The sequence below is a fragment of the Ovis canadensis genome, chromosome 9 (assembly GCF_042477335.2).
Source record: "Ovis canadensis isolate MfBH-ARS-UI-01 breed Bighorn chromosome 9, ARS-UI_OviCan_v2, whole genome shotgun sequence".
NCBI lineage: Eukaryota > Metazoa > Chordata > Mammalia > Artiodactyla > Bovidae > Ovis > Ovis canadensis.
In genome coordinates this window covers 30,297,274-30,313,112 of record NC_091253.1, presented here as the reverse complement: position 1 = coordinate 30,313,112, position 15,839 = coordinate 30,297,274, and the positions used below count along the sequence as shown (strand labels likewise).

General features: G+C 45.2%; 1 protein-coding gene across 1 annotated transcript in view; it reads right to left on the bottom strand.

The window, feature by feature from the left end:
* ZFAT (zinc finger and AT-hook domain containing) overlaps positions 1 to 4,280 on the bottom strand; it is a 165,792-nt gene extending 161,512 nt beyond the window's left edge. Inside the window, exon 1 of the mRNA XM_069600939.1 lies at positions 4,242 to 4,280. The gene's annotated coding sequence lies outside the window, so the exon portion shown is untranslated. The remainder of the gene's footprint in view (positions 1 to 4,241) is intronic.
* Between the last annotated feature and the right edge of the window lie 11,559 nt (positions 4,281 to 15,839).

Genomic DNA, 15,839 nt, shown 5'->3' with positions numbered 1-15,839 from the left:
ATGACTCCGCCCATGGCCCTGCTGAGTGATTGGCTTGTATTCAGTCAGTAAACATCTTTATACTCGCCATTTTCCTACTGTTCCAGAATGCCTTCAATTAGTGAAGGCACATTATTAGAAGTAAATATAAATTGCTCAAAATTGTCCAAGTAATAGCATCCTGCTTCAGCGACAGTTCCTAGAGGGCGTGAGCCTCCCAGCTTGCCCTCTGGTGGCCTCTTCAGCCTCTCAAGACAGGCACCAGAGTGAATTTGTGCCAGAAATGTATTACATTAAATGACATTTCATCATGCAATAATAAATTAACATAGTTGAATACATTTGTGTCAATAGTTTTATAATTATATCTAATAGCTATATGGCAAACATACATTTACGTGAAGCCAGAATAATTTGTATACATAATTTTATGTTTTCTTGAATGCAGATTTTGATAAAGGATACGTAAGAGGGGCTCCAAAATAATGGACCTGGAGGCACAGTGCTAAAATTCAGAGGTTGGAGTAATCACAGTCTGAGTGAAGGGTTAAAAATCTGAACAGACACGTTGTAGGGAAGAATCCATTTAAAATTGTATATAAAAAAAGATATAATATTCAAACGATTTGAGCAATTTGAGAACATAATTATGACCTTAGGAAGCAATGTCTTTTCTCGTTCTTTCTTTTCAGCGGCCATAGGGTGCCGTCTCATCTCCAGCACACACATAGTGATCTCAATAGCATTTTTCGTTCACAGTACCCAGGGCTCCTTCAGAGAACCCGAGTTCACGTCTGGGAGCAAAAAGAAATTCCAATGGCCTGAGACATCTTACTATTGCCAGAAAACCAGGCTGCTGCCAAAAGTGCTGAGCTATTGCTGAAAGGACAAAGAATCAGGTGAAAGGGAAAGAGGGTCCCTCAGGTCAGGTTGTAACAACTTAGATACAACAAAGAGTAACTAGGTCTACAGTTGGTGATTTACAAGAATAAGTTGAGTCTGTGAAAAGCCATGAGTCCTTAGCAATCAAAAAGGAAAAGTTAATATTATATGTAATGACAAAGCTAGTTATAACTCAAAGAAAGTATAAAAACAGCATTTTAGTAAGTAGATAAGTTTGGCGTATATGGAACTCTTGTTTCTTACTTGAAGTTCAGTATGTCTGTTTGGGAAACAGTGTATCTGTGTAAGTTGAGAAGAACAGATAACTTTAAGTCAAAGATTTCCAGAAAGAGTAAGAACTGTACCAAAACCAGGAAGGGCAGGTCAAGACCAGCAGCCTCCAAAATAACCGGGTGGAAGGAGTGTTCATAATTGGTGCTGTGAGTTAATGAATTAGCCAGATGTCCTAGCAGAATGGTTGATAGATTAAGCCGCGCTTTGGTCCTGCTGATTATACTGAATGCTAATGAGGCATAATCAAGTTAATTGTAAACTGAGGCAAAACATCATGTACTCAAAATTCAATGGGCATGGAGATTGCAAGAACTCACTTGTAAGTCCTGTTGACTTAGCAGTTGAACCTGGTCGGAGGGCATCCCAACTGGCAAATGCCTGCTGCTACTTGAGTCACCTTGAAGGATTCAGTGTTCCCACTAAGAATCCATCAATCATTGACCCAGAGGCTGTGATTTCTATGTTCCTGGGAAAGAGATAATCATTCTATCTTGTGTCTGATCTTGCAGTCCTGGAGAACTACAAAAACCTATCTTCTGTAAGCTAACACATTGGTCGAATCAATAGTTCTGATTTTTACAAATAAATTTAAGTATGAATACAGTAAAAACTTTTGTGTTGTTAAGGTGGTTGAAGCCTTCAGGAGAAGTTATGTTAGACTCATAGTGAAACAGGGCAATTTGACTTAGTGGATAAATGTTTAAGGAAATTGGATTCACAAAGTTTTAAGTTTATCTGCTGTGTTTAAATAGCATACCCAAGAAAAGTTAATAGATTTATAAGTGTAATAAATATTCTGTAAAGCAATCACAAGCGGTAGTAACTGGGCAATATAAAAAAAAAATTAAATTTTAAAAAGGGAAGAGTGGCCTTGGATCCCAGCAGCAAGGAGGGTAAAACAGAAGGGCTACCAGAGACTAGAGAAGGCAATGGCAACCCACTCCAGTGTTCTTGCCTGGAGAATCCCAGGGACAGAGGAGCCTGGTGGGCTGCCCTCTGTGGGGCTGCACAGAGTTGGACACGACTGAAGCGACTTAGCAGCAGCAGCAGCAGCAGCCAGAGACAAGAAGAGCACCAAACCCAACACGGAGGCCCAGTAAACAGTTATTAAAGGAAGGGAGAGGGTTGGAAGGATGGAGGATGGATCAAGGGATGAACACTGGGGAGAGCCTGTGTGTGCAAGTTGGCTGGGAACTCTGCTGACCTAAGGACTACAGTGGCTCTTGCTTCCTGTGGCTTCCAGTTTCCTTCTGGGACAGCAAGTTAGCCTAGGGGTGCCCTGCTCATGGTGATGGCAGAAACCAAAAAGGGCAAGTAGAAATGTCAAGTGCTTTTTCAAGTCTCTTCTACCAGCACACTGACCAGAGCAAGTTACATGACCAAACTCAGAATCAACAAGAAGAAAAATGTACTCATCTTTTTGGTAAGAGAAGAGAAATTCCCAGTACAAAGAGTGTCTCCTTAGGGTAGAGTGAAGAGATGGAACCATTAATATAATCTACCACTCCTTCCTGGAGAAGGAAATGACAACCCACTCCAATATTCTTTTGTGGAAAATCCCATGGATTTTCCCTGTCAGGCTCCTCTGACCATGGGGTCACAAAGAGTCCTCCAACAGGGCTAAACAACAACAACAACCACTCACTCCATCATGAACCCACAGGAAAAAAGTCATAAACGTATACTCAGGGAAATTCCCTCGAAGTCTAGTGGTTAGAACTCTGTGCTTCCAATGCCAGGGATCCAGGCTTTGCTACCTGGTTGGGGAACTAAGATCCCACAAGCCTCATGGTAAGACCAGAAAAGCAAATTAATTACTTTTTAAAGAAGGGTACCCAGTAATTTATTTTCTAAAGAACCAGCCGACCATGTGCTCGGCAGAATAGAAGAAAAGATTTGGTCATTCAAGATTTGGTATAAACAAGGGATATATTTTTAACCTTGAGTTTTGATATAAGATGGATTTGAATTCAGGATTGATTCTGCCATTGTTGCCTATGTGACCTTGGGCGAGTTACACTCAGTCCACAGTGAATGTTCATTCTCCTGGTCTGCTTTCTCCCAGTGACAGCACTCAGCTTCCCTCCAGGAACTTCCTTGCCCTGGTGGAGTGATTTTTTTTTTTAATGTCGCTATTGTTGATGGTATAATTGACACTACTGAGCTCTGTGACCCTAAGCCCCCATTCATGGGCCCATCAGTAAAACTGGGGAGAGTTAGATTGAGTGGGATCTCATCAACTCACCACTCCAACACCAGTTAGCCAAGCTGCCAAGCCTCTAGTCCTGACATGCCAGCGAAGGTTTCCTTGCAAGCATGAAGCCCTGCCGCTGTGCTTGTTAAATGATTGTGATAAAGAGCAATGTCTATAAAGCAAGACAACTAGGCTTCACCCTTACAAACTGGTGCCCTGGGCAAGTTCTAAACCAGTGTCTCAGTTTCCCCGTTCAGAAACAAGGCTGATTATCTCCACTGCATGGGCTTAAATTGTGAGGCTTAAATGAATTAACATACAACAGCTAGGTTTTCTTTTAAAAATTCAAAGCAGTGATCCTATGAGACTCTATGGAATTTGATATCTCAAAAACCTAATTCGTATTTTCATTTTCTCTACCCTGCCTTCATATTTTGGCAGTGTTTGGGTCAGTTAAATTATGCTGGTCTCTGCAAAATTCGAGTATCAGAGAGGCCTGCTATCCAGGCTTGCTGACTGGTTCTTTGGTCCTTACACACCACTGACACTAACGTCAGGGAGGAAGCCAAGAGCAGTCTGGCCTGGGAGTCATTTGCTGCAAACAAAATGTATCCTGAGAAGAATAAGGGTGAAACCAGCATTCCCCAGTCTCTAGAGGGAGCAATGACTCAGGCCACCTCCTCCAGGGAGCAGACTCAGACAACCATCAGCTCCTCCCTCCCCCCAGTCACCTTCCAGCCTCGGGTGACGTTCATCAGTGCCAACATTTCCCAGGACTCTTACTGTCTTAAAATGCATTCCATGGACCATACTGGGTCCCCCAGGTATGCAGTCCACCTTGCCCTCCAGCTGAAGCTGTGTGTCTACCTGGAGAAACCTAGATCAGTCTTACCTTCCTGAGCACCTTCTGCCTCGCCCTTGACATCCTTGGCTCTCAGAAACTATTGTCTATTTGTCGGAAGGAAGAGAAATGGAATGAATAAATGTCTCCACTTTCTACTGTCAGCAGATAAACATTAACAGGAATATGTGGGGACGGGAGTTCCCTGTTCAGACACGCATGTGGGCATCTCTGTGAGGGCTCCCAACTTAAGGGTTAACACGGAATGTTGGGGTTAAAATGACTTTAAAAATCTTTACATCAAACCTCCTTATTTTCAGATGGCTAAACTGAGGCCCAGAGATGCTAAGCCTGTTGTTCACCAGGCAACCAGGATTGTGAAAGCATGAAAACCATGTGTTACAAGCCACTTTCAAGAAGCTGGAGATGTTTAGCGTTCCTCTCCTGGGAGAAGACAACATTCAGTGGGGACATGCGTGTTGATCTTTAAATATCCAAAAGGCGACTCTATGAAGAAGAACTTCTTAAGAAAACAAAGTGCAGGGACCTCCCTGGTGATTCAGTGGTTACATGGGTTCAATTTCTGGTCAGGGAACTAAGATCCTGCATGTTGCGTGGCATGGCCAAAAACAAGAAAGTAAGGAAAAAGGGAACAAAGTGTCCAAAGATGGAACAGTCACCACTAGACGTGGTGAACGCTCTTAACCCTATAAATGCCCAACCATGAAACTGAGAAATAACTTATAAAGAGAAGCATCAAAACAGGGGCAGGGAAAATGTTAAAGACAGAGAATACCAGTGGGTCAGGACATGGAGCAGCTGGAGCTCTCAGATACTGCTCATGGGACAAGTCATGGCACAACCACTTTGGAAAACTGGTTGATGGCTTTTGACAAGGATAAACTTACACCTGCCCTGTAATCTAACAAGTTCACTCCCAGGAAGAGACACAATAGAAATGCACCTGCTTGTTTCACCAAAAGACATACAAGTTCTTCTCACATCACTCTTAAGAGCCCCAACTTGGAAACTGCAAAACTGCCCATTACCAGTAAAATGAGCAAATGAATTTCAGGGTATTCACGTGATGGAATTCTATATAGAAGTCAAAAACCTTTTTGTAAAGAGGCAGATAGCATCTCCAGCTTTGTGGACCATATGGTCTTCTCAGCTCTAGTCGCTGTAGTACAGTGTAGAATGCAGCCCTAGACATGTACAGAATTGAACCGGCATGGCTGTGCTTTTAAAAAAAAAAACTTTATGAGACCAGATGGAAGGCTGAATTTGGGCCGCCAGCCCTAGAATGCCAACGTTACAAAACAGTAGTAAAAATGGACAATTCACAGCCATATCCAACAATTGGGATGAATCTCACAAACATCGTATTGGGCAAGATAGGTCAGACCCAAGAGCACGTTCTTCGTGATGCCAGTTTTATAAGGTCCAAGCACAGGCAGAGCTACTGTGGAGGGTGTTGGAGGTCAGGATGGTAGCTGTGCCCTTACAGGCAGAGCCTATGGAAGGGGGGATGAGGAGGCTCTCAGGATGCTTTTTCCCATCTGGGCTCTGAGTACGTAGAGTCTTCCGCTTTTCAAAATTCATCAGTGTGCAGAGTTATGTGCAATGTTCATGTACTTTCTTTATTTTTGGCTATGCTGGGGAGGCTCGTGGGATCTCAGTTCCCCAGCCAGGAATTAAACCTGGCCCATGGCAGTGAAAGTGCTGAATCCCAACCACTAGATCACCAGGGAACTCCCTGCTATGTGTACTCTTGGAGTGTAAATAAAAATAGTTTCAATTTAAAAAAAAAAAAAAACAAGATTTCCCCTGACTAGAAAAGATACATGCATCGCAATTGTTACAGCAGCATTGCTTACAATACCCAAGATATGGAAGCAACCTAGTGTCCACCAACAGATGAATGAATAAAGATGTGGTATGACTATCCCTGGTGGCTCAGATGGTAAAGAGTACACACATATATATATACATACAAAAAAATAGAGGAAAATATGCAAAGAAATAGAAGAAAACAACAGAATGGGAAAGACTAGAGATCTCTTCAAGAAAATTAGAGATACCAAGGGAACATTTCATGCAAAGATGGGCTCGATAAAGGACAGAAATGGTCTGGACCTAACAGAAGGAGAAGATATTACGAAGAGGTGGCAAGAATACACAGAACTGTACAAAAAAGATCTTCATGACCAAGATAATCACGATGGTGTGATCACTCACCTAGAGACAGACATCCTGGAATGTGAAGTCAAGTGGGCCTTAGAAAGCATCACTACGAACAAAGCTAGTGGAGGTGATGGAATTCCAGTTGAGCCATTTCAAATCCTGAAAGATGATGCTGCGAAAATGCTGCACTCGGTATGGCAGCAAATTTGGAAAACTCAGCAGTGGCCACAGGACTGGGAATGGTCAGTTTTCATTCCAATCCCAAAGAAAGGCAATGCCCAAGAATGCTCAAACTACTCCACAATTGCACTCATCTCACACGCCAGTAAAGTAATGCTCAAAATTCTCCAAGCCAGGCTTCAGCAATATGTGAACCGTGAACTTCCAGATGTTCAAGCTGGTTTTAGAAAAGGCAGGGGAATCAGAGATCAAATTGCCAACACCCGCTGGATCATGGAAAAAGCAAGAGAGTTCCAGAAAAACATCTATTTCGGCTTTACTGACTATGCCAAAGCCTTTGGCTGTGTGGATCACAATAAACTGTGGACAATTCTGAAAGAGATGGGAATACCAGACCACCTGACCTGCCTCTTGAGAAATCTGAATGTAGGTCAGGAAGCAACAGTTAGAACTGGTCATGGAACAGCAGACTGGTTCCAAATAGGAAAAGGAGTACGTCAAGGCTGTATATTGTCACTCTGCTTATTTAACTTATATACAGAGTACATCATGAGAAACGTGCTGGAATCAAGATTGCTGGGAGAAATATCAATAACTTCAGATATGCAGATGACACCACCCTGATGGCAGAAAGTGAAGAGGAACTAAAAAGCCTCTTGATGAAAGTGAAAGAGGAGAGTGAAAAAGTTGGCTTAGAGCTCAACATTCAGAAAACAAAGATCATGGCATCCCATCACTTCATGGGAAATAGATGGGGAAACAGTGGAAACAGCGTCAGACTTTATTTTTTGGGGCTCCAAAATCACTGCAGATGGTGAGTACAGCCATGAAATTAAAAGATGCTTACTCCTTGGAAGTAAAGTTATGACCAACCTAGATAGTATATTCAAAAGCAGAGACATTGCTTTGCCAACTAAGGTCCGTCTAGTCAAGGCTATGGTTTTTCCAGTGGTCATGTGTGGATGTGAGAGTTGGACTGTGAAGAAAGCTGAGCGCTAAAGAATTGATGCTTTTGAACTGTGGTGTTGGAGAAGACTCTTGAGGGTCCCTTGGACTGCAAGGAGATCCAACCAGTCCATTCTGAAGGAGATCAGACCTGGGATATCTTTGGAAGAAATGATGCTAAAGCTGAAACTCCAGTACTCTGGCCACCTCATGAGAAGAGTTGCCTCATTGGAAAAGACTCTGATGCTGGGAGAGATTGGGGGCAGGAGGAGAAGGGGACGACCGAGGATGAGATGGCTGGATGGCATCACTGACTCAATGGACGTGAATCTGAGTGAACTCTGGGAGATGGTGATGGACAGGGAGGCCTGGCGCGCTGCGATTCATGGGACACGACTGAGTCGGATATGACTGAGCAACTGAACTGAACTGATATACATACATACATATATATTTTCATTGGAATATTCATTGGAAGGACTGATCCTGAGCTGAAACTCCAATACTTTAGCCTCCTGATGTGAAGAACTGACTCATTAGAAAAGACCATGATGCTTGGAAAGATTGAAGGCAGGAGGAAAAGGGGATGACAAAGGATGAGATAGTTGGATGGCATCACCAACTCAATGGACATGAGTTTGAGCAAGCTCTGGGAGTTGGTGATGGATAGGGAAGCCTGGCATGCTGCAGTCCATGGGACTGCAAAGAGTCAGACACAACTGAGTGACTGAACTGAACTTATATATCTGTATATATATATATATATATACACACACACATATATATATGTATATATGTATCAGTTCAGTTCAGTCTCTCAGTCACATCTGACTCAGTCGTGTCCCATGAATCGCAGCACGCCAGGCCTCCCTGTCCATCACCAACTCCTGGAGTTCACTCAGACTCACATCCATCGAGTCAGTGATGCCATCCAGCCATCTCATCCTCTGTCATCCCCTTCTCCTCCTGCCCTCAATCCCTCCCAGCATCAGAGTCTTTTCCAATGAGTCAACTCTTCGCATGAGGTGGCCAAAGTACTGAAGTTTCAGCTTTAGCATCATTCCTTCCAAAGAAATCCCAGGGCTGATCTCCTTCCGAATGGAATACACACAATGGAATACTACTCAGTCATAAAAAGAAACGAAGTTTTGCCATTTGCAGCAACGTAGACTGAGTTGGAGGGCATTATGCTAAGTGAAACAAGTCAGAGAAAGACAAATACTTTATGATATCACTTACACGTGGAATCTAAAAAATGCAACCAACTAGTGAATATAACAGATAAGCAAACTCACAGAAATAGAGAACAAACTAGTGGTTACCACTGGGGAGAGGGAAGGGCAAAATAGAAGTAGGGAAGTAAGAGATACAAACTATTAGGTATAAACTAAGCTACAAGGATTCCCATGTGGCACAGTGGTAAAAAGACTGCCTGCGAATGCAGGAGAGACTAGAGACACAGTTTCAATCCTTGGGTCGGGAAGATTCCCCAGAAGAGGAAGTGGCAACCACTCTAGAATTCTCACTTGGAAAATTCCACGGACAGAGGAGCATCACGGGCTTCTGTCCGTGGGATCGCAAAGAATTGGACACGACTGAGCAACTGAGCACACACACAAGGATATATTGTACAACACAGGGAACATAGCCAATATTTTGCAATTAACTCTAAATTGAGTATAACCTTTAAAAATTGTGACTCACTATATTGTACACCTGTAATACATAATATACAGCAACTGTACTTCAATTTTTAATTTTAAAAAAAGGTTTTCAATAAAAAGTTTAAAAATAAATAGGAGCAGGGCAACTGTTGGCTTGTATGTCTGATTTATGACTAATCCCTGGTCACAAAGTTGGATGATAACAAAGCTGGAACTGAAATCCATGTCTCCGGCTCCCAGTAAGGAGCAGACAAGGATTGAACACTTCTGTGTGCATGCCACCTGTAACATTCAATCTTCCTAACAACTCTCAGAGAAGGAATTATTGGGCTTATTTTTGCAGTGGAGAACACTGGGGCCCAGAGAGGGTTTTTATTTAGCTAGTTAGAGGCACCAGAAATGTCATCTGAGCCCTGGACTGTCTGATTTCCAACCCCCTGTTCTTCAACTGCTCCTCGGGTTTTAAATGCAAACATGGTTCTCCATATACGAGCATTATATGAGCATAAAAGTAAACTGTAAGCCCCATGTTAAGAAACATTATCCAGTTATCATTGGCTTTGACTGTGGGCAGCCAGGCCTATTAGGGGATGGCTATGCTGGCTGCTTCTGGGCAAACCCTGGCCACAGTCACAGCCAGGAGGGAGTACATAGACCAGATCTCCACGGGCATTTTCACTGCACTTTCTCTCTCGAAGCAAGCAGAGTGCGTGGGAGTGAGGGAGAAAGAGGAAGGCATGAGAACAAGGTGGATACTGGAGGAGGCGGGCACGCTGACCTCGGAGGGGCTCGTCCCAAGCTGAGCTAGCTTGAACCTGAAACCAGAAACCAAACTGGAAACTGGAAGCCATCCTTCCTTCAGGAGCCATTTCTCTCTCATGGCTTCCACTTCTGAGATGACTTGCCCCGTCTCCCCGATCCCCTGCCTCCAACACTGCTTGAGGGCAGTGAAGAAACTCTGTCTGATGCTGTGTGGGCAGATACATGTCACTGTACATTTGTCAAAACCCATGGAATTGGGACTTCTCTTATGGTGCAGTGGATAAGAATCTGCCTGCCAAAGCAGGGGAGACGGCTTCCATCCCTGGTCCAGGAAGATCCTATATGCCATGGGGCAACAAGGGCCGTGTCCCACGACTACTGAGTCTGCGCTCTGCAACAAGAGAAGCCACCACAATGAGAAGTCCAAACACCACAACTAGAGAGTAGTCCCTGCTTGCTGAAACTAAAGAAAACCTGAGAAAGTCCACGCCAAAAAAAAAAAAAAACACCCACACACAATCAATGAAGACTCAGTGCATCCAAAAATGAATAAATAAATAAATTTTTACATCCACAGAATGTATAACACTTAATGTATCAATATTGATTCATCAGTTGCAACCAATGTACCACACTAATGCAAGATGTTGATAAATGAAGAAACTGGAGTGAGGATCAGGAAGAGAGTATATGCGAACTCCCTGTACTTTCGATGCTTTTTTTTTTTTTTGTAATCTAAAGCTGCTCTAGAAAATAGTCTATTAATTTAAAAAAAACTTTGATGAATTCATGGAAAAACCTGGATTTTTCATGGAAAATCATGGAAAAATCTGGCTTTCCTGGGAAAACCTGGTCTGTGAGCACAGAGCCCACTGCATTCCTAGGTCTGCCAGACTCCAGCAACAGTCAATCCCATGGAAGAAGCACAGCTTCTCCTTTGGGGCTTCCTCCACTAGGACAGGAGAAGGCAATGGCACCCCACTCCAGTGTTCTTGCCTGGAGAATCCCAGGGACAGGGAGCCTGGTGGGCTGCCGTCTATGGGGTCGCACAGAGTCAGACACAACTGAAGTGACTTAGCAGCAGCAGCTACTAGGACGTGAGATGGTTGGATGGCATCACCAACTCAACGGACATGAGTCTGAGCAAATTCCAGGAGTTGGTGATGGACAGGGAAGCCTGGCGTGCTGCAGTCCATGGGGTCCCAAAGAGTCATACATGACTGAGTGACTGAACTGAACTGAACCAGTAGGACACCCCGATTTTGCCAAAGCAAAATTTGTTTGTCAAAGCAAACCAATGTCACTGTTTTGTTTTCCATCTGGACTTTGGGGTCTTTGGAGTTTAGGATGCCTGGAATAAGACCATAATTTAGTGCAAGGGGTTTCAAACTGGGTTCCTCACAGACCTTCCTGCCTCCAGGGGTATTGGGTCTGGGGAGGAGACAAGGTTGGGACGGGTAGGGCTCTGTGCCCCTCACTGTTGCTTCTCCTTTATCTGCTGGACCTGTTGGGCTTAACTGTATACGATGCATTCTAAGAGAGTGGTCTGTGGGTAAATATATGTGCAGATGCCGGACTAGCCCAGTGACCAGGGGAACCGAGGCTGCAGAGGGCAGTGTCTGAAGGGCTGGGTTGGATTGCTCAGAGGCGAAGGTGGGGCTACGTCTCTCTTATGTGTTTGTGGCTGCACTGGGTCTTCGTTGCTGCAAGAGATTTTCTCCAGTTGCAGCGAGCAGGGACGACACTCTAGTTGTGGTGTGCAGGCTTCTTATTGCAGTGGCTTCAGTAGTTGAGACTCCCAGGCCCAGCGGTTGTGGCTCATGGGCTTAGTTGCTCCGAGACATGTGGAATCTTCTAGGACCAGGGATCGAACCCACGTCCCCTGCATTGGTAGACAGATTCTCATCCACTGGACCACCAGGGAAGCCTGGTGCTCCGGCTCGTGATTGGCCCTCTGAAGTCCCCCCCATCAGACCCCTCTGTTTCCGTGTGTGTCTCATCACCGGCGGTTCATCTTGGCATCACCCGTTTCTGATGTGACTTGTTCTGAGGACCGTTTCCTGCTGACGGAGCATCCCTTCCCATCTGTTCAGGTCTGCTCGTGTGCTGGACCAACTTTGTCCTCCTACCACACCACTCTTCCCAGAAAGGCCCAGGGATTTAACTAAAAGAAAACAAAAGCTTGTAGGCCTGATACACAGAAGGTCTGTGAGATGCACTAGGAAGACGAGATCCCTGCTCGAAAACTTTCATAGAGTGCAGAGCGCGGAGAAGGCCTTCTTACTCCAGGAAGCCCTTTAGGGTTTCTGAAAAGATGCTGGAAGGGTCCAGGCTCCAGGCTCCGAGCCTCTGGCCTGCCAGCTGCACCGCCTGTGTCCGCTTTGAGCTGCTCATGTATCACTCGCTCCTTCCGCTCAGGCTGCTCTTATACACCCTTGTGATTAGTAGTCTTTACCTTTAAGAAAGAAGCTTTCATGAACTTGGTGCTTCTCCAGGGTGTCTGTCTCCTGCATGTATCTTGTATCATGTTGGTTGTTTTCTTTTTGTATACAGTTTTATTTTTGGCTGGGCTGGGTGTTTGTTGCTGCCAGGCTTTTTCTCTGGTTGCAGAGAAGAGGGGCTACCCTCTAGCTGTGGTTTACAAGCTTCTCATTGCAGAGGCTTCTCTTATTGTGGCACACGGGTTTTGTTGCTCCAAGGCATGTGGGATCTTCCCAGATTAGGGATCAAACCCGAGTCTCCTGTATTGGCAGGTGAATTATTTACTGCTGAGTCACCAGGGAAGCCCCTGGTCACTTTCTTTTCATAAGTTGACCATTTATTTATCAGTGGTAGTATCCCAGAAACTTTTAAGAATTTTTTTTTGGCCACACAGCCAGGCTTGCAGAATCTCAGCTCCTCGATCAGGGCTCGAACCCCAGCACTCGGCATTGGAAGCTCAGAGTCCTAACTCCTGGACAACCAGGGAAGTCCCAGCCAGACATGTTTATAAAGTTCAGTGCCAGCGGCTGTGTAGGAAGCTGGTCTTGGTCCTCAGGAAACTCATCCTCTTGATCAGGAAGATAATCATATGAAAGAATAACTGCAGTAGGAGTCGCACGTGGACAGGGTAGTGAGCGCAGGGAGAGAGGGGTGGGCGTGGGGCCAGGAGAGCTCAGGACGGAGCTGCTGAGCCCATCGCTGGAACCAGGGCAACAGCTCAGAGGTGAAACCTGAGCCGGCCTTGAAGAGCAAGCCTGTACTTGACGGGAGGGCGGGGCATCGCGCGCAGAGGGCACAGCCTGGGCAGAAGTGTACAGAACACGTGTGTTCGGGAATGGCTGGCGGCTCTCGAAGTGGGCACGCAGCAGCTGCTCCAGCAGAGAGACATTTTCCATCCGAGAAAGAGCCGAGCTGGGGCAGCTGCTTAGTCTGAGGGCATTAGGGCTGGTGGGAGGGGTGCCGAAACTTAATCCTCTTATCAGATCAGCTCAGCCTGGTCCTGCCTCCCTGGCTGTAGCCGCGTCCTTCCCACTGTGTCAGCAGCTCGCCAGGGGGCGGGTGAGCCACACCTGCCGCTTGTCCCATGCTGGCACGGGCTGGTAGAAGTGAAGCCACGTGGGTACATGCGTGCTTGTCACCTGTTCCTCTTCTATGATTTATGAGGGTCGGCTCTCCAACTTGTGCTTCTGCATATATCAACTTCGCCGTCGTCTTCCAATGTTGGTGCTGGAAAGATTTCAGAGCAGTTTTTGTCCATGCTTCGGGGACATGATCATCCTGAAATTACACACAAAATTCCATCAGTAGGGGCATTCCTTTTCCTAGGGAAAGGCTCCCCAGCTTTTATCCGAGCCTTAAAGTGTTTCTGAGACCCCTTATGCCGGAGGGACAACCAAAAAACCTATGCTTTCTCCCAAGAGCAGAAGCAGAGGCAGAAGCAGCTTTGAGATGAGCACTGAATGGACAGAGGGTGTAGCTGATCCTACGTCCATCAAGTAAACAGGTAGTAGCAGTGTTAGTCGCTCAGTCCTGTCCGACTCTCTGTGACCTGATGGACTGCAGCCCCCAGGCTCCTCTGTCCATGGGAGTCTCCAGGCAAGAATACTGGGGTGGGTTGCCATTCCCTTCTCCAGAGGATCTTCCTGACCCAGGGATCAAACCCAGATTCTTTACTGTTCGGACTACAGGGAAGACTAAAACACTAATTTACTAAAATACTTTAAGTTACTAAAATTCAAAATTAAGCAAATATTGTGATCTCTTTTCATTTTTTAAAAAGATTTTTTAATATAGGCCATTTATTTAATATATCATGTTTTTATTTATTTGTTTGCTTGTTTTTGGCTGTGCAGGGTCTTCACTGTGAGCACAGGCTTTTCTCCAGCTGAGGCGACTGGGGCTCCTCTCCAGTTGTGGTTCTCGGGCTTCTCCTGCAGAGCACAGGCTGTAGGGCACAGGTGGGCTTCCGCAGTTGTAGCTCCCAGGCTCTAGAGCACAAGCTCAATAGTTGGGTCACACAGGCTTAGCTGCTCTGCAGTATGTGGGATCTTCCTGACCCAGGGATCAAACCCACATCTCCTGCATTGGCAGATGGATTCTTTTGAATTTTTACAATATTGCTTCTGCTTTATGTTTTTGATTTTCTGGGCCCAAGGCATGTGGAATCTTAGCTCCCCAGCCAGCGATCAAACTTGTACCCCGCTGCATTGGAAGGGAAAATCTTAACCTCTCGGCCGCCAGGCAAGTCCCAAAGTTGTGATCTTTGACAATGCTTGACTGTTTAGTGTCACCATTATCACAGGAGTTCTAATTGACTTTTTTGTGTTTGTGCGTCTTTCATATTTTATTATCTTTTTACTTATTAAGGGGTTTCTTTTGGTGCCCTAATCTGCACATGAAATACTGAGGGATCACAGCAACCGCAGAGTGTGGGGCTTTGTTTGTTCATTTGCTCTAAAATAAGATCAATAAATCCCTCATGAGGCCTGAAATAGAGATTAAATGCATATGAATGTCTATGACATGTCATGCCATTACCGTTAAAGCTGACCTCATGATCCCAAGAGGGTGAAACATGTTTTTCACTGGTTTCAGGGTCATGCAAAATAGAACATGAGTCAGAATTTTTAAAAAGTAAAAAAATGGCAAATGATATTGAATGCCAACTCTAAGTCTGTCCCTGATTCATGCACTTTATAACCATTCAGGAGGTGGGGCACTGGCTCCAAGGCGGTGGGCAGAGATGGATAAGGTCCAGCTTCGAGTTTTAGTTGGAAGTTGGAGTCTCAGGCAGTTGAGACACAGACTGGGGAGCCAGGACCAGGGCTCTGTTGACCCCAGATGTTAGAACTGAAGCTCATTAACAGGGTCATGGGGGTGAGAGAAGACCATGGCTACAGAACCCCAGTTATTAAAGTGGGAACATAGGACTTCCCTAGCAATCCAGTGGTAAAGACTCCACTTGCAATCCCTGGTGGGGGAACAATGATCCACACGCCATGTGGCATAGCCAAGCAAATTTAAAGTAATCAGGTAGGGAACCTGTCAGGTAGGGAGAGAAGAGGGGTGTGGGTTGAGAATTTAAAACGACCACAGCCTGGCCACCTACTTCAGGTGCCTTTGCTTGTATTTTTTTTCCAGCACTGACGGGTCCTTTCTCAAGAGTTATATATGACCCTCATGACCACTATTCATGTGCAAAAGCAGACACGTTCACACATCAGAAGTTTTAAGGACCACATGTGAACATTTCAGGGCAGGGCAAGGGTGTCCTGTCTGCCATCTGAACTCGATTTCAACAGAATAGACGTCTTTGTTCTACGAAATTTGCTGCAGGTGGACTCGAGTGATTATTTGATAGCGATGGCATTGCCACCGCTCCTACAGCTGGATTGGCCCTCGCTGGCCTCCAGGTCCCTTGAAACGTCCAACA